Source organism: Athene cunicularia (assembly GCF_003259725.1).
Source record: "Athene cunicularia isolate RWA chromosome 1 unlocalized genomic scaffold, athCun1 chr1_part1, whole genome shotgun sequence".
Lineage (NCBI taxonomy): Eukaryota > Metazoa > Chordata > Aves > Strigiformes > Strigidae > Athene > Athene cunicularia.
Window position 1 is genome coordinate 20,530,834 of NW_020799091.1, and position 21,728 is coordinate 20,552,561.

The 21,728-nt window shown below is 37.6% G+C and overlaps 1 protein-coding gene across 3 annotated transcripts in view; it reads left to right on the top strand.

Moving 5' to 3' along the window:
- The first annotated feature begins 234 nt into the window (after positions 1 to 234).
- The window catches only part of WASF3 (WAS protein family member 3), a 68,853-nt gene continuing 47,359 nt past the window's right edge, over positions 235 to 21,728 (top strand). For 2 of the 3 annotated variants that reach the window (XM_026848230.1, XM_026848072.1), the window contains exons 1-3: positions 235 to 274; positions 19,292 to 19,384; positions 20,115 to 20,184. The gene's annotated coding sequence lies outside the window, so the exon portion shown is untranslated. Of the gene's footprint in view, positions 275 to 17,882; positions 17,907 to 19,291; positions 19,385 to 20,114; positions 20,185 to 21,728 lie in introns of those variants that run through there. The other variant, XM_026848156.1, reaches the window with a different exon arrangement.

Sequence of the window (21,728 nt, forward strand, 5' to 3'; positions counted from 1 at the left end):
AACTGGAAAAGCACTGTTGTTTTTCATCCCTCTTTTGAAAACTTGGATAACTGAAATATTTTTAGCTGCTGATAGAGGTCATTTCTTTTTCCTCTGCCAAAAGGGGAAACAAAACATTTGTGAAGAAGAAATTTGTGTGTAAAAGCAGCTGGAGATCAAAATGCAAGTCTTTCGTGCTCATTTAGGCTGTAAACTAGGAGTTTATCTTGTTTAATTTATTTATTTTTGGCAGGTGAGATAGCTGGAGAATTTTTGCTGGAGGTTTGTTAATATGGTAAGCATTTGTTGGATTTGCTTCTTTGTTTTTCTTAAAAACAAATTCAGATTTATTTGTTAGGGATTTATAGGTGTTCTGAATGTCAACATATTGTGAATTAGTTTTTTCTTTCACATACTGCCATTAAACTAACGGTGTTTTCTGGGTCTAGAATTGATTGCTATATGTGTTTGGGATTCTTTTTTTTTGCTGGACCTCTCCACATAGCAGAATTTTAGTTGCTCTTTTTTCAGGATTCTTAGAGCTCTTTCCCACCTGTTGGTTATAAATATCATCGCTTTATTCTTATAGAGATCTGGTAGTCAAATACAGTGATAGGGGACAGTGTGTGTTTCCATTAAACATAGAGCATCTTTAAGCAATTTTATTTTTGGATAAACAGAAAAATTGAGTGTCATTCAGGTTGAACTTGATTGATGTTTGTGTTTTTTTAGATATCTGTGTTTGAAACAACTATAGAGCAAAATATTTCCCCATCATTTGTATACTATCAAACAGATTATACTTAATGTCTAGGTTTTCTTCTAAACATTCATAACTGTAAACTTCCTTGCAAGGGTGTTTTGGTAAGAAGTCATGAAAAGAACCCGACACAGACTATTGGGTGCTGAGTTAGAGAATTGGCTAAGCATTAGTGAACATAATGACACAACTAAAATAAGTGTCTTGGACATGGCTGGCATGCAGATGGTTCTGATTTAGTTTTTGAATTAATCTTGCATTCTGTAGATACTTAGATTTTATAATAATCTTCAGAATATGATGCTGATAAGTGACATAAATAAAGTACTTCAGATATCAGTGCTAATTTGAATCTGTTCAGAGTTCATATTTTACAGTTGTCATAATTGATATAAATAGAAGTAGTTTATACTGAGGCAGTTGTAACTTCCATTAATCTGTCAAAACCAGAATTTTTGTTGACTTAAATGTATTTTTCTCTAGGACAAGAAAAAAACTGAGGTTTTCAAATATCGTGCACAGAATTGCAGCCTGGCATGTTTTCTCTCTTGTTCCATAAATTAAACTTGTATTTCACTGTTTCTTTGGCATGAGCTTTTATTGCACATCCCTGTTGTTGAAAACTGACCAATATAGAAACTATAGAATAATTTCCTGTGGTAAAACTATCAAGCATTGTTCATTTCCACAGCAGTGTGCACAGATAAATTCACATCGATGAAAAATATTTATCGCTATTAATTTTGAATGAGACAGAATTTTGGAGGCTTATGCAGTGATTATCTTTCTTCCTATGCTGGTGTTAAAGCATAGTTAAGGTTTGTTTGGTTGTTGTGACTATGCATTTCAATGTGTTCAGGGTGTTTTTTTGGTACCTGAACATATACTTGCTTTAGAGTTTTATATATATATATATATATATATATATATATATATGTGATTCTCCTCTGTCAGCCTTTTCTTTGCTGATAGAACTTCAAAACTGGGAAGGAAAGTTTAAATTATAACTGGTGAAAGTGCTGTTTAATGCATGATCTAAAAAAAATTGATAGATTAAAAGAAATACTTCCACTTTGTACCAAGTGCTACAATTTTTTTTTCAGACATTTGAAATTTTACATAAGCCTGCTTGATACTTTTCATTAGGCAAAGAGTTCTGAAAAACTTTGCTGTCAATCAGCCTTTTCTAACTTCTTTTCTTTGAGATTTTCTTGAAACTGTGTTGTTCACTCTGTCTAATGTTGTCGTGTTTTCAGGTGCCTGGCTTGTCTGTGAGCACATGTAACTTCTGTGTATATTTAAACTGTTTATTGAATGGTGAAGGATTAAAACAGGGTGATGTTTGGGCTGGGATTGTGCTCGTAAGGTGTAGAGGCTACTGCATCTTGTGAAGTGCTCTGTTTGGATGGCTATGTGCGAAGGCGGCTGCGTGTATTTTCCTGTTGGGTTACCTGAGTGGAAGCCCTAATTTTTTAGGGATGGGTCTCTTGAATACCAAACACTTGTTTTACTGTTAATGTGTTAGATTGCTCAGGAAACACTTGTGTCTCCTTGTTAGGAATTGAGCTGATCTTACATTTTTCTTGGAATGTTGTGTTTTGCTACTTCTCGTATTTGTCTCTGTTCCTCTTTTTAGTGTCTTTTCCTCTAGGCTGCTGGGTAGTTAGCTAGATCTTAGCATACAGTAATGTTCTGGATTAGTGTGCTTGCTTCATGATTTATGAAGCTTGTTTAATGTTCTTAATGTATTGGTAGATTATGAAAGCAGAGGTTGTTGACGAAATAAAATATACAGTTTTGGGCTCCAAAATATAACAAGAACACAAACACTAGAGTGTGTCTGAAGGAGGCCAACAAAGATGGTGAAAGGACTAGGGGTCATGGCTTGTGAGGAGCAGCTGAGCATACTAGGTTTGTGCACCTTGGAGAAGAGGGTACTGAGGAGAGTGACCTCATCACTGTCTAGGACTTCCTCATGAGTGGGAGCGGAAAGGGAGGTGCTGATCTCTTCTCTCTGGTGTCGGGTGATGGGGCACAAGGCATTGACTTAAAAGGGAAGTTCAGATTGGATATTAGGAAAAAATTCTTCACTGAGGAGGTGGTCAGGCACTGGAACAAGCTCCCCAGAGAAGTGCTTGTGACCCCAAGCCAGTTGGGGTTCAAGAAGTGTTTGGACAATGCTCTTGGGTATCTGGTTTAACTTTTTGGTTTTCCTGTGCAGAATCAGTTGGGAGGGACCCATGAGGATCATCAAGTTCAACTCGGGATAATCTATCATTCTGTGATAGCATGAAAGTTAAAATGTAATAGCATTTTAGAGGCCTTAGAGGACTTGAGTTTCATCGACTGTTTAGAATAGTGTGTGCAAAAATATTTCCTTCAACTGATATAGAAACATAAAAATGAACAAAGACTGAAAGGCATGTATAATCTCATAAAAAATTCTTTTATTCAAGTCTAGTTGCCAGGGAAAAGAGAACATAATGTTAAGGCTGTGTTTAAAGGACAATGAGTGTAAGTTGGGAATTACTGGAGCTCTGTCATATTTATAGGTGGAGAATGTTATATAAAATGTGATCAGGACTTCCTTCCATGGACTTGTTAACAGGTTAATCTGCTTGTCACTTGCTGCAGAATGAGATGCCTTTGACAGGGCTGTTAGTAGAGGCTGGGGTTCAAATTGAATCTGGGAGTGAAATTTATTTCTGTGTTGATGACTGTAATGACTATCTGAGTTTGAGTATTTTCTTATTTGAGGGTTTATAGTTAATGTCTGCAGTCATAGCTGATGTATGCAGCTGTTGCCCACTCCTCCCTCTCCAGTAGCTTTTTTTTTTGTGGCGTAGCACTGCTGTGCTTGTTGCAGTGCCTTTCTTTAAAGGTTAGAAAGGGCTAACTTGTGTCTTCTGTTTTCTGCTTCTGATGCCTTGTAAGATAAGGCCAGTGGTGTTTGGGTCACTGTTGTGTACCTGAGTGGAGAGGCTGGTTAGAGCAAGTGAACAGTGTATATAACCCCTGGATCCCTAACTCACTTTAAAAAAAAAAAAAAAGGTTGGTAGAGGTGTAAATGGATTCTCTTCTGCATTCCTGTGACATGGAAAATTAAATGACATTAGGATATGTACTTTCCTCATAGCCGGAGGCCTTAGTTCTTCACCTGATGTATCCCAGATTTCTTGTGCAATTTTATAATGGCAACTCATAACAAGTAGTAGTCAGAGAGCTTGTGCATGTAATGGGTGACAGGCATAATATATCAAAACATGTTAATAGTGTTCTAGTGAATGTTGGAATTGATTTCTGGTTGTTTTGAAATCCCATAGTGGAAAAGGTCAGTATTCCATGATGCTGAGGAAAACCATTCATCTGCTGTGGACTTAGTTTTGTCCTAACAGAGCAACAGGCAGCTGTGGGGACTAATGTGCTACAAGACAAGGCCTGGGAAGCTTGTTTTACTTTGAAACTTCAAACAGCCTTTGGAAACTCTCCTTTGAGGAGTACTTCTGCCTCATTACATGTGAGTGAAGAAATGAAGTTTGAACTTCTGAATTAGAAGAGGGGCTTTAGTGAAAATATGGCTTTTTAGTTCTTTCTCTTACAGCAGTTAGAACTTGCTGCTGAGTTTTCTATAGAATGTTGAAATTGGAACTCCTCTTAGCACAGGTTTATTGTAGAGTTATTTCCTGGGAAAGTGCTCTTTCTTTTTCAAGCTTGGCTGCTGCTTTGAATGCTTAAACAGCTGCAAACATGGAGGAGATAATGCATCACTTCAAATGAAGCCTACATTTGATTTTATGCTGAATTTGAAGACATTCTCATACATGTATTATTGTTTTTGTTTTTTTTTTTCCACATAGTTTGAATATTGCAGTTCCTTCTAACCTCTGCATGCCAATTCAGGAGCTGGAGTGGGGCTGCAGTTAACTCTTATATTTAAAGAGGATGTCTTGGGACAGTTATACAAGTGGTTTGGTTAGCTTCAGGTTATCTGAGTGTGTAGTAGGAGAAGGGTATTTGTCAGGCTGTGCTAGACAAGCAGATGTGCAAGCCATGAGTTTTCTATCCACCCTTTTTGCAGAAAGAACCAGGAATTAGCATTTCAGCAGCTTCATTTTTTTTCTAGATGGAGGGGATCCTGTGGCCTTCAGCTCAGTCAGCTTGCTTCTCTTGAAGCTCTCCATTCTTCAAATTCTGCAGGTCTTCTACATCTTCACTGTAGCAATCACTTTATATTTATAGCAAGTAGAGAGTTGTAGAGCTTGTGCATTGCAAGTGTGAAATACCTGAATGTTGAAGTGATGAGGTACAAATGCCTTCAAGAGGAGTGTCTGAGAATGCACTGAGGTGTACAGTCTTCCAGCCTTCAAATGAAATGTAGCTGTTAGAACATTTGCCTCTAGCATCAAACACTGCTCATACTCTTGTAGAATATCTTGAAATTTCAAGTATCCTTTGATTCAGGGTGGGTAATTCTACAAAAGCACGTAGATAAGATTAGGAGTAACACCTAGTTGTAACTCAAGCTAACAGCGCTGTAAGGACAGACCTTTGTGTCTAGTTGCTGAATTTCTGTGCTGGATTTGCACTGCTAATAACAAGAAAAGCTTCCATGTTGGCAGACTAATAAGTGTTTGGATTTTTGACATTAAGGATTTTTATTAGCCAGAAATAGCTGCATCTGAAATACTGCTGTAATATCATTGGGATTCTGACCTTATTTTTCTAAAATATTTGCTATTGTACTGGAGCAGGCACATGCTTTGTGATAATGTTCTGGTTGCCATACTAACAGTTCTGAGGGCCTTTCTAAGTTTACATGGATCTGTAGCTTGCTGTTGTATGGGAGATTATATTCTCAGTCACTAAACTGGGTGAAGTGTTGTCTGACTACTTGGCTTGATGTTGGAGCTGGTTTAGCAGCCTTCAGGAATTTCTATATGTTGGAGGGTCATGGCACGGTTCTGTTCTATGAGGTTTATAACAATTTGCAAAAACCACTGGGAAATGGCAAGTAAAACTCCATGATTGGGGAATATTCCAGAACTTCTGTTGTTGTAGATGCTTCAAGGTGACTAAATGTTTTGTTACTTAGAAGTAGTAACTGGATTCATTTACTGTGTTATTAATGAATGAGGTATGAAGTCAAATACTGTAGCAGATCAAACTCTTGTTTTAAAATTATGGCTTTCTGAAATGCACAGAAATAAGTTTTATGCAGTATGTAGTCCAATTTGCACATTTCTATTACCCATTCTGTCTCTTAATCTGAAACTATTGAGGCAGCAGTGAAATAATCACATTTATTGGGCAGGTAATATTTTTGCTGCCTGGGACAACAGCAGCTGCAACCCCAAATTCATCTTCTCTCCCTGTCCCATGTTTTAAGATGAAGCTGTTAATGTTCTTTGTGGGCTGTTCCTTCACTTGAATTTTCTGTTCCACTTCCTTCTGCTGTAAACTCTCCTATGCATTTCTTCTGAAGTCTTTTACTTCCCTTTCAAACTCTCTCTTTTATATCTTAGTATTCTCCATAAGAAAGAAATGCATTGTGATGAACTTCTGCTTCGTGTAATTTCTGGTAAAACCCGCAGATGCCTTTTTTTTAGAGAGTGAAATGCTTGGAGATGTTAAAAAACCAAACCACAACAAAAACCCTCCCTGCTGCCACATTCATCCCCAAAGAAACTTAAAATGGAGGGAAGTAAATGCAAGACATGAAATGTAAACCCTTGCCAAATGTAAACCCTCCTTCCCTCAACTGAGTGAACTGCCTACTATCAGATTTCTTTAAGCCACAGAATGTTATTTTTGGCAGGAAGATCAGAAAGAGTATTCTTTCTTTTAAACAGTTGTTGTTTGGAAAACAAGCATATGTCTGGCATCATCATGGATTTCTAAAAGAGGAAAAAGTGATTTTATTTTCAAAACATGTAGCAAAACTATTTTCAGCAGAATCAAATGTTAAATGCTTTTGAAAGCTTAAATTTAATGGTGTGTCCTTACAGTTGGTTGTCAAGGTTGAAACAACAAGCACAGTTAGCCCTTAAGCTGCTAAATGCTAATCATAGCTTGGCAAGAGTTTTCCTCAGTCGAGTTACTGAGCTCGAGAAGCGCACAGGCAACCTATAATAATTTTTTGAAATTTTTCAAAGCTAAACTTAAATGTTGAGGTTCAGCTATAAATAAATGAGGCTTCTTTTTATGCTTGTGGTAACTGTGATATGAACTGTAAGACCCCTGGCTATAAATCTGTAGTTTGACTATCCCTACTCTTGTTCATCTTGGTAGAATTATGGCTGTTAATGCCTTTGAATATGAAGCATTAGAAAATACATTGACGTAAGCTTTGTAAACCTAGGGGGTGACAGTCTAAACAGTGAACAGCTTTGATGTGTTGGTCAAAGATAACTTTCTTCATGCTTCATTACAGAACAACAGATACAGCACAGAACAGGCCCACTTACCCTAGAAGTTTGTCTAGGTTCATTCATTTACAAGGATAGGCTAAGAATGAAGAAAAATCATGTGCTATAGCACTGAGTGGGAAACATTAGGGAGAATTAACTGTGAGAGTAGGAAGCATGGGTATTGAATCTAGAGGAATAAATCTAGTGAATTTAATTGAGGGTTACTGAAAGTTATTTTCTTTAAGATGTTCAGCCTGATATTTTAGAACTAAAATACATGGAGGAAACCTTGAAACAAAAGCTTGTGTGAAATACAGAGCTTGAAGGACAAGTGTTCTTTTGTTTAAAGTGTGTTTCTGAGTTTTCTAAATCGACTTTGAACAAAAATAAATGTAACTGGGAAAGATAAGACTGTAGAAATAATTAAATTCCACTGTGGTTTAGTTAATTTGCATTATATTAGTAGTGTTCTATAAAATATGCCTTCTATGCTTTTTTGCTCATTTCTGCAGGTATATAATGAAGTGTTGATCCTCTTTTTCTGGTTCAAAGCATGCAGGACTTGCTGATTTAAATCAAATTCTTACTGGATATTAAAAGAAGAATGAACTTAGTCAAAGTGGAAAGCTTGTTTTTCTTTAGGCTTGAAACAACTTTTGGTGATTCTGAGTAGAAAAGAACATGACCTATGGAACAGCTGGCCCGTAAGGATGCAGTAGCTGCAGGTATCCAGTCCTCCTCTCCCACCTGAAACAAAATGTTAGCTGTGAATTGTTTTATACAAGACTGGGGTTTATAGCAGTTTTATCCAGGAATAGATATTCTGAAGGCTTGAGAGAAAGTAAAGTTCTCTTCCTTATTAATGAGTAGTTTCTGCCAGAGATTCTTGGTAGCCAAGAAGAGGCTTTAATAAATCACACAACTGATGTACAAAGAGTTTTCACATACGTTATATTTTTAATGCCTTTTGTTTCCAATGCACAGATACGTTGCTTTAGAGCTGGTTGTGCTTGGAGATGAAAATTATTTGCTGTTGATAGCATAATATCACTTCCACTGACTAAGTCATTGTTCCCCTTCCATGCAGAAAGACAGCAAAGAAGGTAAGTTGCAAAGGGGCATGAAATCTGAAAATATGCCTCTTGCGTGTTCTCAGGTGCTTTTGTTTGAATTCTGGCTGATCCCTTTTGTTTCTTATTTCTTCAGAAGTGTGCCTAGTACAATATTTATTGTTAAACCTTTTCCTCATAAGTCTGTTTATTGCTTAATAAATATTTCTCTACTACATTCTATCAGCTGTATTGTAATTGTACAAGAACTTGGAAAGTTTAGTCTTAGTTTAGGCTTAGTCAGCTGTATCTTAGTTTACTGGGCTTGGTTTTAAAAAAGTTCCATAATCCCTTTAGAGGGAAGGAAGGGTTATGCTAAAGAGAGGTCTTTTTTTTGTGGGAAATAGGTATTGTGTGGGTTCCCACTGTTGGTGCAGTATCACTCTGTTTAATAGTCTGCGTTTAAATTTCCCAAGAAGTCCTAATTCCTTTGGACAAGTTCATTTTTCAAAGAGCCAGAAGCTGGTAGGGGAAGAGAGAGTTCTGCCAATGCCTGAAATCCCATTGACCTGTTGGTCCAAAATTTTATGTGGTATTATGGTGCTTTTTGTTACTACTTAAATGATGTTTTCTATTAGTTGTTAATTACTTGAGTAAAAGAATAAAGACTGATCAGATGTAGGGAGTCCGATGGAGAAGGAGTTTTGAGATAAAAATTCCACTTAATTGTACAAGCCAAACGAATGTATTTTTTGCAAAAAAACAAGTGGTCTATTTGCCTGAAAAATACAGCAAAACATCACCAGTGCAGGATCGGTGCTGGTATGTGATTGGGCGCTTTATTCTACTTCTGTTTATATTTAGGGGAAGATATCACTATTTTTGTAGTGGTAGGATTATATCTAGAAAGCTATCTTGATCAAAGTTGTGAAATCTTAAACCTCAGTCTTTCAGTGGGTTGCATGAGTACAAAGATCACTGTGGATCCAGTTACTGTGACTTTCTATTGGGAAAATACACTCACCCCATGATTGCCTACATAGTCCTGATGGTTGATTACTTGTTTATTTTGAAGTACTTCAACATGGGCTTGTCCTAATTATAGTTTAAGTTGTCCACTCAAAAGTTGCAAGGTTCCCTTTTACAGTAGTAGCTTTGGTGCAGAACATATAGTTATTTACATTTTAACCTGATAATAGGCTACTCCTAAACAAAAGCTTTTCTCAGGGGCAGGGCTTCTCTGTACTATTGTCATGCTTGAGAATGAGGGAGGTGGAAGATTTTGTTCCCTTTGGTTTTCTTCTCTGTATGCCAGCAGCATGGTTAAATCTTATTTTCTGCAAGTCTTGACTTCAAAAAAAAAAAAAAAACCAAAAAAAAAAAACCCACAAAAAAAAAAAAACCCCATCAAGGATATAGTTAGTTGACTCGTGTAACCTAAGCACATTTAAATGCCAATTTTATATTTCCATTGGTGTGAATGTCCCAAACATGTAAGGGCAATGAAGTTAAAAACTTAGTGTTTTCAATTCTGAGATCTGAGCTCGGATCTTCTATGTGTGTCAAAAGAAGAGAGAAAGTCATTAATGAAACCTGTTTTGAAATTTTTTTTCTGAAGTAGACCTGCATGGCAGGAGTGAAACTAGTGAACCAGAAGTGTGTTGCCAGTAGTTTATGGAAATGCCATTTTATGCTGCTAGTTAACAGAAAATAAAATTATTTCTGCAGCTAGTGAGTTGTGAAAACGTTGAATCTTAAAAGTGTTGGAGACAGTAACCTCTTATAAAAAAAAAAAAGTGATTCCTGTCGTAATCTGCAACAAGAGTTGCTAAAATAAGAAAGCCAGTATGCATCTGTACTGTGCTGAAAGAAAAATTGTTATGTGGGATCAGGTAATACTCTGAAGTTTTTCCTCATAAAGGAGGCTTTTGAAAAAAAACAAACAAAAAAACCCCCCAACCCTCTGAAACTACCACCACCAAACCCAAACAAAACAAGGTTCCATGCCTTCTTGGATGATCTTTTTCAGTTCATAGCAGAATTTGCTGGGGATTTTGTAATGTGATAACATGAGTGGTCTGTTCAGCTGATTGCTTATACCACCTCACCACATGTTGGTCATAGAGGTCACCTATGAAGCATTTCAAACCAAGGTCATCTGGGGTAGAAGCATAAAGATAAATCTTCAAGTTCTCAATCTGATGTGACTTTGCTTGCTAGCTTCCACACATCTGAAATGCATGTGCTTATGTTGTTTGAGCAAAAGCTTAACACAGTGAATATAAGTAGTTCTCAAACTTTTAATGGAACCTCTCTTTCTGGTAACAGTTAGTTTCTCTACTGTTCTCTTGCCAGCACCAAGCAGCTGTTAAATGAAGAAGGAAAGAGGAAGCCGTATGTCACAGCTGTGCAGCTCTGGCCTTGTCTTCTGGGAGGTGGAGCTGGAGCCCCAAAGCATTGTGTGGTTTCTGCTTTCCTATATGGAGATGGGAAGAGGTGGATTTGAAGTTCTACCAGATTCCCTGCTGTCCCTTCTCTCTTTCTTTCCATCCCACAGCAGAGTCATCAGTAATAACTAAAATATCTAGTTGCTTCCGTTCCTGAGTGTAAGCCACATGTTTTGGAGCTGTCAGCATCTGCCTGGGCAGGCATGGTATTGCCTTGAGACATGGCATACTTCCTTTCCTGTGTTAGGTTCTGTGCCTCCACTCCTGTCTACATAGTGTTAAAGACAATAGCTTTTGCTCTTCAAATGAAAAAAAAAAAAATCTACTGTGGATTTCTTGGTGGCCCATGCTTTTCAGCAAACAGTTGCCACTCTTGCAAAACATTTAAAGTGGTTTTTTATTCCAAAGTCAGGGTATTTTGCATTTTACATGATGTAAATCTGTATTTAATTCTTGAAAATAATCTGTATTATTTGTAGTTTTCAAAATGTTCAATAGAGGAAGGCAACAGGAGCAGGTTTTGAAAACGTAGTTGGAATGGGTATTTTATTGTATATATAATATATATTATATATAATTGGAAGACTAAGGAAGGGACACAAGCAGGAAACAGAGATAATAGGATGGCATACCTACAATCACATTATTATGAATGATGAAGAGATATCTGACGTGTGTGTGTGTGTGTGTATATATATATATACACACACAGTATTGTATGTATTAAAAAATGTAGGGTTCCTTAGATTTGTTATCAGATCAAGATTTTTTTCATTGCTTCAAAATCTCTTAATGAAAATTACTTTAAGATGCTACATTTGTGGCAGCTGACTACTTCCCCCTTGAATAGAAAAGACTAAACGTGGTTGTGAAAATGATACTGAAGTATTCTGAAGAATAGAATTTATTGAATTTGAGAATATTTATTGGGAACAGGCAAATCCAATCTCTTGAGTTAGTATCAACTGCTTGGGGTTGAGTCTGGTGATAAAGCAGTAGATAACCTAGATGGGTTATGTGACTAGGATAATGAAGTTTATACTTTTCCTTACCCATATTAAACAGTGTGAAGTAGAATGAGTTTTAAAATTCCCTTTTATGAAAACAGGTCTTAATTAAAACCGTAAAAATCTCATGGTAACAGCAGGCAAGATAGCTTTAAGCCACTTCAGCCTCCTTTTAGAAAGAAAAAGTGGACTTTATTTCACATACTTCTGTATTCCTGTGATTTGTTTGGTCTTCCTAAACTGCAAAGCTCCTCTACATTGAATGAGATTTCAGGTCACAGATCTATGCAGAACTGCTTTAGTTTAACTGGCTTATAAATAAAAATGCTAATAACCAAAAAGATCCAGAAGAAACAAACAAAAGAGCCTGTTGTGTCTGGCCCTTTAAAAGCAGGAGGTGAAGAAAAAATGTTGAGAAACTGGGATAAACTTGAACCATGTAGTTAATACTAGTGTGCTAATCTTTCAAAAATAGCTCTCCAGCTGGGGTATAAAATGGAATAATTAAACACGTAAGTTTCACGTGTTAAAAATGCTTTCATTTCTCTCTTGTATCAGCCTCCTTAATTCTTTATGTAATAATGTCCTTAATTGAACCCTGTATGTGGTCAACTGTAAGGAGTCACTGTTTAATTCCATTGAGTTTTAATTTTATAAATGGTGGCTTTTTAATGATTAATCTGATACTTATGTCTGCCTAAAAACAATTTGAGACTTTCAATTTGGGGAAAACATGCACTTTTCACAAATAACTTCCAGTCAGTATCCTACTGAATCTTTATAAAGGTTTTGTATATCTAGAGAGATTATAGATATGAAAGACTTTATAAATAGGTAATGCTGCTATTGCAACTTATTTCTAAGTATGTACATATGAGAGAGAACTGTTTATAAAAACAGAATATAATATCTCAATTGGAAGGGACTTAATCTTGATCAACTGCCTGACCGCTTCAGGGCTGAACGAAAGTTAAAACATATTAAGGGCAATGTCCAAATGCCTCTTAAACACTGACAGGCTTGGGACATCGACCACCTCTCTAGAAAGCATGTTTCACTCTCTCGGTAAAGAATTGCTTCCTAATGTCCACTCTAAACCTTCCCTGATGCAGCTTTGAATCATTCCCATGTGTCCTGTCATCAGATGTCAGGGAGATCAGCACCTCTCTCTTCCCCTCCTCAGGAAGCTGTAGAGAACAGTGAGGTTGCCCCTCAGTCTCCTTTTCTCCAAACTAGACAAGCCCAGAGTTCTCAGCCACTCCTCATAGGACATTTCTTCCAGCCCTTCCACCAGCTTTGTTGCCCTCCTCTGGACACGTTTGAGTACCTTTGCATCTTTCTTAAATTGTGGGGCCCAGAACTGCCCAAGGTACTTAAGGTGAGGCTGCACAAAGGCTGAATACAGCAGGATAATCACCCCTTTTGGCTGGCTGGTTATGCTGTGTTTGCTGCACCCCGGGATGTGGTTTGCCCCTCTTGGCTGCCAGGGCACACTGCTGAGTCCTACTGACCCTGCCGTCCACCAGCAGCCCCAGATCCCTTTCTGCAGGGCTGCTCTCCAGCCACTCCTCCCAATTCATACTTGTGCCCAGCTTCACTCTTAAGTGCAGAATCCTGCGTTTGGACTTCCTAAATTTCATTCCATTAGTCACAGTCTAATGCTCCAATCTATCTAGATCCCTCTGCAAGGCCTCCTGTCTCTCAAAGAGAGTCAACAGCACCTCCCAGTTTGAGATCATCAGCAAACTTGCTAATGGTGCATTCATCTCCTGCATCCAGATCATGGATCAATATATTGAACAGGACTGGCCCTAGAATTGAGCCCTGAAGAACACTGCTGATAACCAGTTGCAGCCAGGTGTAGCCCCATTCCGTGCACCCCTTTGAGCTCTGTCCTTCAGCCAGTTCTTCACTCAGTGCGTCGTAAACCTGCTCATCCCACAGTTGGGCAACTTGTCCAGAAGGATGCTGTGAGGGACAGTATCAAGAGCCGTACTAAAATCCAGAAAAACTACATCCACCACCTTCCCTTCATCCACTGGGCAGGTGACTTTATCATAGAAGGATATCACATTAGTTGAACAGTTCCCTTTGTGAACTGACAGTGACTGTGCCTGATGATTGCATTATTCTTTAAACACCTTTCAATAGTACCCAGTATAATCTTCTCCATAATTTTTCCAGGAACTGAGGTTAGACTAACAGGTCTGTAGTTTCTCTTCCCTTATGCCCTTTTTGTAATTGGAGTAACACTGGCTAGCTCCCAGTCACCAGAGAGCTCCCCAGAGTCCCAAGACTGGATAGATGATCGAGCTCTATCAGTATTATTGAAGACTGAGACAGAACCAAAAAACTACTGAATGCTTTTGCTTTTTCTTTATCCCTATTAATTAGGTGATCATCTTCACCAAGTATTGGTCCAATGTTTTCTTTAGACCTCCTCTTGCTATTTATGTACTTTTAAAAGCCTTTTAAGGGATCATAGAGCAGTTTACAAAGGAGGCAAGCCTCATCTCAGATGGGTTCTTGAACAAAGGATGTGGCATCTGAGGAGAATGTATTTACAGGGAAGGTGAGATTTTTCTATGAGCTGAGGTCTATACCACAAAGCATCATTTGTCTGCTAGGGTGAGGATATGCCTTCTGTTCTCCAAATACTGAATCTTAATGCTCTTCCCATTTCTCTTTCACTTCCAGTCTATAGGGAAATTAGTCATAGTGATGTGAGGGGTTACTTTTGGCTAGATACAGATGTAAAAATATGTCTTGCCTCTGGATGGGGTGTGCTAGGGAAAGCAGCTGCCTGTGACCGTCTACATAATTCTGATTCCATGGAACTGAAGCTGGCTGTCAGCTCTGGCAGTGCTGAAGAAGATACCATTAAGTATGACCTCCTTGCTGATGCCTCCCTCCCTGTTGCACTTCTTTATAGATGTGATATTGTTTCACTTTTAAAAATTTATATCAGGACTGTTTATTTTGCCTTTTTTTTTTTTTAAATTAGGCATCCTGAAGCCTAGTAATTTAATTTATCAATCTAGTAGTTAGGTGTCTCATTTTAGTCGTATATATGTGTACGTGTGATATTTTTGGCTAACGCTTTTCAGTGGGGTTCTGTGTCCTATGCTGATTCATGCTTCCCTTTTTCTGCCACTTCTTGCTAATGTTATGAAAGAGTACAAACTGCATGACCCTCTTCTTCTTATGGAGAAGTCTGAGCTAAAGAAAGTCTTAAGTTTTGTTCAGGGCAGGGTGAAGTCCACTATTTGCTTTGAATATTGACTGCTAGCTGCTATCTCACAATATTTTTTTGTATTGCTCATGTCACCGTATCCACTTTTTTAGTAAAGCATTTAATTTGAAAGCCTGTACCTCTGTCTTTCCCATCATCTAGCCTTAGACTAATCTCTTTAATGACCCCATGGGTTTTATTTCTGTGTGGGTTAAGTATTTACACAAAGTATCTGTCTGGATGTTCATACTTTGTAGCAATATCTGCTGACCACAAGAAATGAGGTTGAATGCTCCAGAAAGTAGAATTTAAGGGACTTTTAAAGTGTGTTCTTAAACCTTATTAACTGACAAATATAAAGCTCCTCCTGGCTGGGTGGGCAACTACTGAAATTAGAGGCTCCCTCTGCTGAGGAAGGTCCAGTTTTAGTGTTGTTACTCAAGTGGATCTCCACTTTGATGTAAAGCCAGCAGCGTTCCTTTATAAAAAGCATTAAGGACCCATCTCTAGGCACTGGGAATGAAGCTAGGAGGGACCTCTTCACTTTTGTGTAAAGATGTATGCACCAAACTTGTGGTGAAGAGTGTGGAACTATATTGGGAGGAGGAGCAGGCTGATAGAACAGGGGGCTTGTGCTGTGAGATTAGGATTGTTACCTGTGAAGGTTTAGGGATAGTAAATTCTGCTAGCAAACCTTTTCAAGTGTTTGAAAATATTTTAATGTTGACATCCCAGCTGAAATTGTTCCTTTATCAGAGATAATGAATGGACTGACTTTCAGTGATGGGAGAATCTTTTCTTTTTGAATTGAAGATCGGAGAATGAAAGAGCTACTTCCTGCCTGTTGTGGTGGTACTAGTAATTTGTGGTATAGCTTTATCTTTACACCTGATTTCACTTGCTGTGAAGAATCAGTGCAGACCATTAAGAAAGAGAATGTTGTCCTAGGCAAGCCTCTTACTGTTGAGGTACCAAGGAGGTTAGTTATGTGGAGGCTGGTCAATGCTAGCATGTTTCTTATCAGCCAAGAATGTCTGACAAAGCAGTGCTGCTACTGGCTGGCTCATGGGTTTATTGTGTTGTCTTTTGTAGATTGCAAAAATCTCTGAAGATCAAGTGTTTAACCTCAGAAAAATTCCACAAGATGTTTAGGGTTTTGCCAGCCTCCAGTTTAGTTAATCTCCTCTGTCCAATACTGAAGGACAGCTATACTCAGGCAGTGAATATTTGTGCCATAATCCAGTGAGTGAAAATGAGTAGAAGAGGTACCAGGTACTATACAACATGTATATTTTTACTTTGTTATCTGCTTGTGCTTTAAAGAAAAACTCCCAAGAGCTTGAAGCTGTTTGGAAGGAATAACTGGCAGAGGACACACTGGGTGTTGTGACCAAGTTTGACCTTCAAACTGGTTCTCAGAAAGATATGGAGTAAGAAATTGTCCCTTAAGGGCAGATTGCTTTCCACACTCCAAGAAGAGTGTGTGTCCTGAGTCTGCATTTCTGGATCAGGCCTTGCTTAAGGATAAGAAACTTTATAGTTGTCTTGATCACTGTTATGAAAGCTGCTTAACATGGGCCACCAAGAGGTCCCTTGGTTCTAAGGAACTGTTTGTATGACTCTTACAGAAAAAGCCCCCATCCCACTGTAGAAGTACTTAAGACTAAGTGGGACCTAGCCTACTAATTGATCTGTGGTTCTGCTCTTTGAGGACTCCAGAAACTGTCTGGGTTTTCGAGAAGTCTGCTATAGAGTTACAATAGTTTCTAAGATTTGAGTTTCATGCTTTTAAGATTGAATACACACAGGAAGTTAACAAGGCAAATCAGTATCGAAGGTTTAAACTACTTCCTTTTTTGTGTGCATGCACTGATGAAACAGTTACTGTGTAATTCCCAATTACAGTAATAATTGGATCTCCATATATGAAACCATCTTAAACTCACCCCTCAGCCCAGAAAACAGACTTCAAAATAAAATCCTTTTTTTCACTATTTTCATGATGACCATTTGGATACTTTAAATCTTTAATCTGTATAAAAGTTAATGTCTTGCATTAAATCCTTTATTTTTTTCCTGTGGATTTCTGAAATAATCCTGTGTGTCATATAGCTTGTTCTTCAAATTGCTTGCATACAATATCATTTCTAGGTTTTAGAAAGTTGTAAAATATTGATCTTAATTCAGCTGGATATACATTTCTAAGCAGAAGTCAGTGTTACACATTCTGCATATCTGAAATCTTATCCTGTTGTAACTGTTCAGTACTTTCTGAAATTTAGTCAGCAAACATGAGTCAAGTGGGGCACTTGGCAGAGGAGTCAGTAATGTTCATGGTAATGAGTAAGGACCTTTTCATAATGGCTTTCGTTGGGATTTCTTTCTTGAATATTTTATGGGAAAAAGAATCCATTCAAAATGGAGCATGTATATTCAGTTATGCCAGTGGATAGGTATTGCTGGACTATTAATGGTGATATTGAAATATACTCATCTTGCATGCCTCTGCAATGTTTTTTTCATCACAATGATGTATCTTAAAGATAGAACATGTAACAAGAGAGTCCAGAGTTTCTTCTTCATCTTATTCTGGGTCTTTTTTAAAAATTGACTCTAAAATAAAAATCAGAAAATTCTGATTTAAAAAAAATATATATGACTGCTTGGCACTGGCCATCTATTGATGTCTTTAACCATGTAAGGATTTATACTAGCCCCTGGAATATATCAGGATAGTTGATCTCATTTCACTGTAAAAACAGCACAAGAGTCTCATCCTTGCTGTTCCTGCGGTAATTCTCATCCTACTTCCCATCGCTGTATAGATCAGACATTGCTGACCTGGGAGGAGAGTTCCTTCATCACAGGATGGATTCAGGGATGCCATTGACATAGTGCAGCACTACAGACATGTTGATGTAACCGATGGAAGCGGTGAACTGCAGTGCATGGACAGAAGCAAGTAGCTAATGTCGGGAACTGGGAACCTCATAAGGTGCCTTTGCTGCTGAGGCTGATGTAGTGTGTAAATATATCCTCAGCCATCTTGACAGTACTAGAGGGTTTGAGTTCTATATAAGTTCCAGTCCCCTTATACTACGCTAGTGCTCTGACATCTGTTCTGTAGTGTTTTTCAGTCTAGTACTAATTGCTCCAAAGCAGATTTACTGTTTCTTGAACCACAGGTATAGTGGAATAAATCACTGTAGATTCAAATCATAGATAATCGGATCCTCTCTGACATAATTTTAGTCAGGATTGCGAAGCTGTGTTTGGAAGGCACCTTCCTCATAGTACCTATCCTCATGATAAGATAGGGAGACCTCTGAATGTTAATGAACTATATGTAACTGAGCCTTTTGTAACATGTGACTTAAGAACAGTTCCTTCTGTAAGCACACAAACACTTCAGTGAGGACTAAGGCCTTGACCAGCTGGTAGATCTTGGTAGCAAGCTAGCTAAGGTCAATATTATATTTGGAATAGATGGCCACTGTACTAATGCTTAGTGGAATTGAGGTGGGGGCACCATGATAGTAAAGCTCTATTATGAGAGAGGATGAAGCAAACTTGGAGTGGTGACAGTGAGCAAGAGATGTTGTCATGATACTGATGTTGCCTTTGAGAAATGTGTGTGTGGTGACTTTAGCAGTGTCTTGCTCTTCTAGATGTTCTGGTTTTTTAATAGATCATGTTTTATGAATGTGTCCTTGAAATAGAGAAGTTCTTTTATCTCTCTTGTAAACTTCTATTTTCTAAAATGTCTAATCAAGTTCATCAAGGAATATATAGCAGCAGCCTTTAAAAATATGGTTGTAATATTGGTCTCTTAAGATCAAATGGTCTGGTTTAGAGATCATTGTTGTACTGTTCTTGCAGAAGGGGCAGCTGTGTCTTAACCACAAAACTTAATTTATAAAAATTTAATGTATGATTGTAGGTAAGAATATTCTCTGGATACTACGATCTGTAATATTTTCATGGAAACAATCTCGATACTTTTGCAAGAGATTCTCATTGCTTTTTTTAGTGGGCTTGTTTAGTAATACTGAATTTACTGTGAAGTATCTTGGAGACACTAAAACCTGGTGTTTTATTATGCTTTACTATAGGTCACTGTTTCACATTCTTCTATCCCCATAGTCTTTAAGGGGTAAATGTTACCTTCTCTGCAGAAATTTCCAGTTTAAAAAAAAGGGGGCATTGATTATAAAATAACACAAGCTATTTTCTTACCTTGAAAACATTTAAGCTGTAGCATGAAATAGTTTAGCTCAAAACAGTTAAAAGTATGTCTAGAATCTGCTCATGCATCTTTTAGTAATTTTTAACTGATCACTGAACCTGATTTTTTTAATGCATATCTTTATTTTGAAAAAAGGCAAAGTTGAAATTTGTCTTTGTTTGCAGAGAAAGCCACCTGAGTGTGCTAGCAAGTTACAGAACAGCTGTCTTCTCGAACATATAAATAGAAAGGACATTGTCTACTTCCTTTTTTAAATGGTAAGTTCAAGGGAACTCTTGCTTGAACATACTTTGTCACTTACTTTGCATTTGTGTGAATCTATTACAAATAGCTTTGAAAACTGTGGTAAGTCCCTTAAACTGAAGACCAATGATGAAACTTCCAACTATCCAGAAAGTTTTGAGTTAGCATTGGGAAAGGACATTGATATTTTTCTGGTGTTCCAGATATACTGTATTAGGCTCTGAAACAAATGTCAAAAGCACTGCTAGCTCAGGAGACTAGTATCATTTAAACACTAATCTTATTGTGTAGAAAACAGAAATTTACTTTATTCATGGATGTTCATGAGATATTGGATTTATAAATTTGCATCTGTTAATTACTTTTACCCTGTATAATCTGTACTTTGCTGATGTGTTGTCTTAGAGATTTAAACTAAATCTGTTGGGGTTAAATGTTTGACTGTGTGCCTCAAAGTGCAACGGATAATAAAAGATTTATATTTATTGATATTAAACTAGCTCTGTGGGGAAAAATCCCCCCTCCCCTCAATCTATCTCAGCTGTGACATGCACACCACAGACTTTTAGATGAGGAATATCTGTTGTGTTGGTGGAAGAATATGAAAACAGCTGTGTTGCAGTTCCTTCACTGTGTGGCATAAGATGTGGGCCACAGTGGGTGGTGCTAATGAAGGACTACTGGCAAAGTGCAGAGAATTTTGTTAGAATCTAAGTAAACCTGATTATAACTTTTTTCTTTTAGGGGGCTGCAGCTTGTCTGCTTCTGTAGTGGAAAAGAAACCTTTTGAGCAGGGGAAGAAGCTGGAGAGCAGGTTGGTTTGTTCTTCCTTGTGAGAAGATGAGGAGGTTAAAAGCTACTCAAAGGAGAGATGGCTTTCTTCCTGCATTGCACACCATAGTGCTGCCTTTGGCAGAAGCCACAGCCAGCCTTGCTTCAGGATCTCTGAAATAAGCAAAGCATGCAGCAGTGCTTTAGGATGCTGTTGACTTTGCCTGTGTCAAAGCTGACCCTGACTTTGTCCCTTGGCTGAAATTCACATGCTCATTTTAATTCTGAGTACTGATTATATACTTGATATTTAAGATGCTTATCAGTGCATATATATGTTGTGAAACAGATGGCACCCTACATCAGGAACGACTCAAAGAAAGGTGTTCTGAAGAACTCTGCTATGTATCCATGCATCCACTGTTGAATAAGAAAATAAGGGATGAGGGGATGGGGAAGAATATGGTGCACATAGAAATGTAAAAGGTATGACAACAGCCTTGGAAGGAGAAGGATGAAAGAAAACCAGATCTTTCCCCCTTCTGCCTCACCTGCCATTCAGTGTAATGGTAATGTAACTTGATGGTTATCTACTCAAATAGTTTGGAAAAAAGATGGCTTGCTGTAAATTTCAAAGGCAGAGGAAAGGTGTCAGGGGAAGTAGTCTGCAAAAAGTTTGGTAAACTTAATGGACGTATTGAAGACTGAAAATATGGTTCATGATTAGCATATTGTTTATTTAATGAAATGGTAAGATTTATTATTCTTAAGATATGTATTTACAGGTGACCTGTTGTCACACAGGTGTGTAACAAAGGTCTCTCCAGTAGCTAATCCATATCTGTGGCCACGCCAGTAGCTGACTTTTAAGACCCCTGATCTCGCCGGTATGTGGTCCCCAGATTTATAGGGTCTCTAGTAGCTGGCTTTACAGACCTCTTCTCCTGCTTAAAAAAAGACTGCTGTCACTTCCAGTGTTCCTTTTTTCCTTTTTTTTTTTTTTAATACATTATAAGCTTAACAATTGTTACAGCACTGTTAGCATGAAATGCAACTGGAATCTATATGGAAACATCATTGCTTGCTTTTATTCATGGGATGTTGTAGAGATTAGTTGTTACCGCAATAGGAACCTAGGTTTAGGAATATTTTACACAGGTTGTATTTATTCATAAAACTTAAAAAATTATTTTGATATATTTGCTGTTCATACTCAGTGTAGTATCATCAAATTTTCTATTTCTTTGTGCAGGTTAAGCACAACTTACTTATCAATTAAATTGTACATGGATCTAGTGTTTAATAGTCTGGAGTTTAATGTAGTTGAAGGGTATTTAAAGACAGTATGCCGAACATACTTGAAAATAATCAGCCTTTGATTTTTAAAAAATATTAAACCCTAATTTTAATAAACATAATAAATTCTAATTTTTGGTTGAACACTGATCATTTGTGTCTCTCAAACGTTCTGATAGGACATACAATTTGGAAACTACTTGGTCAATAAAATGACAAGCTTATATTTAAAAGTAATGATTGATTTCTATACTAATAGAATATTTTTCTTTTTAAATTTCTGCTTCAAAG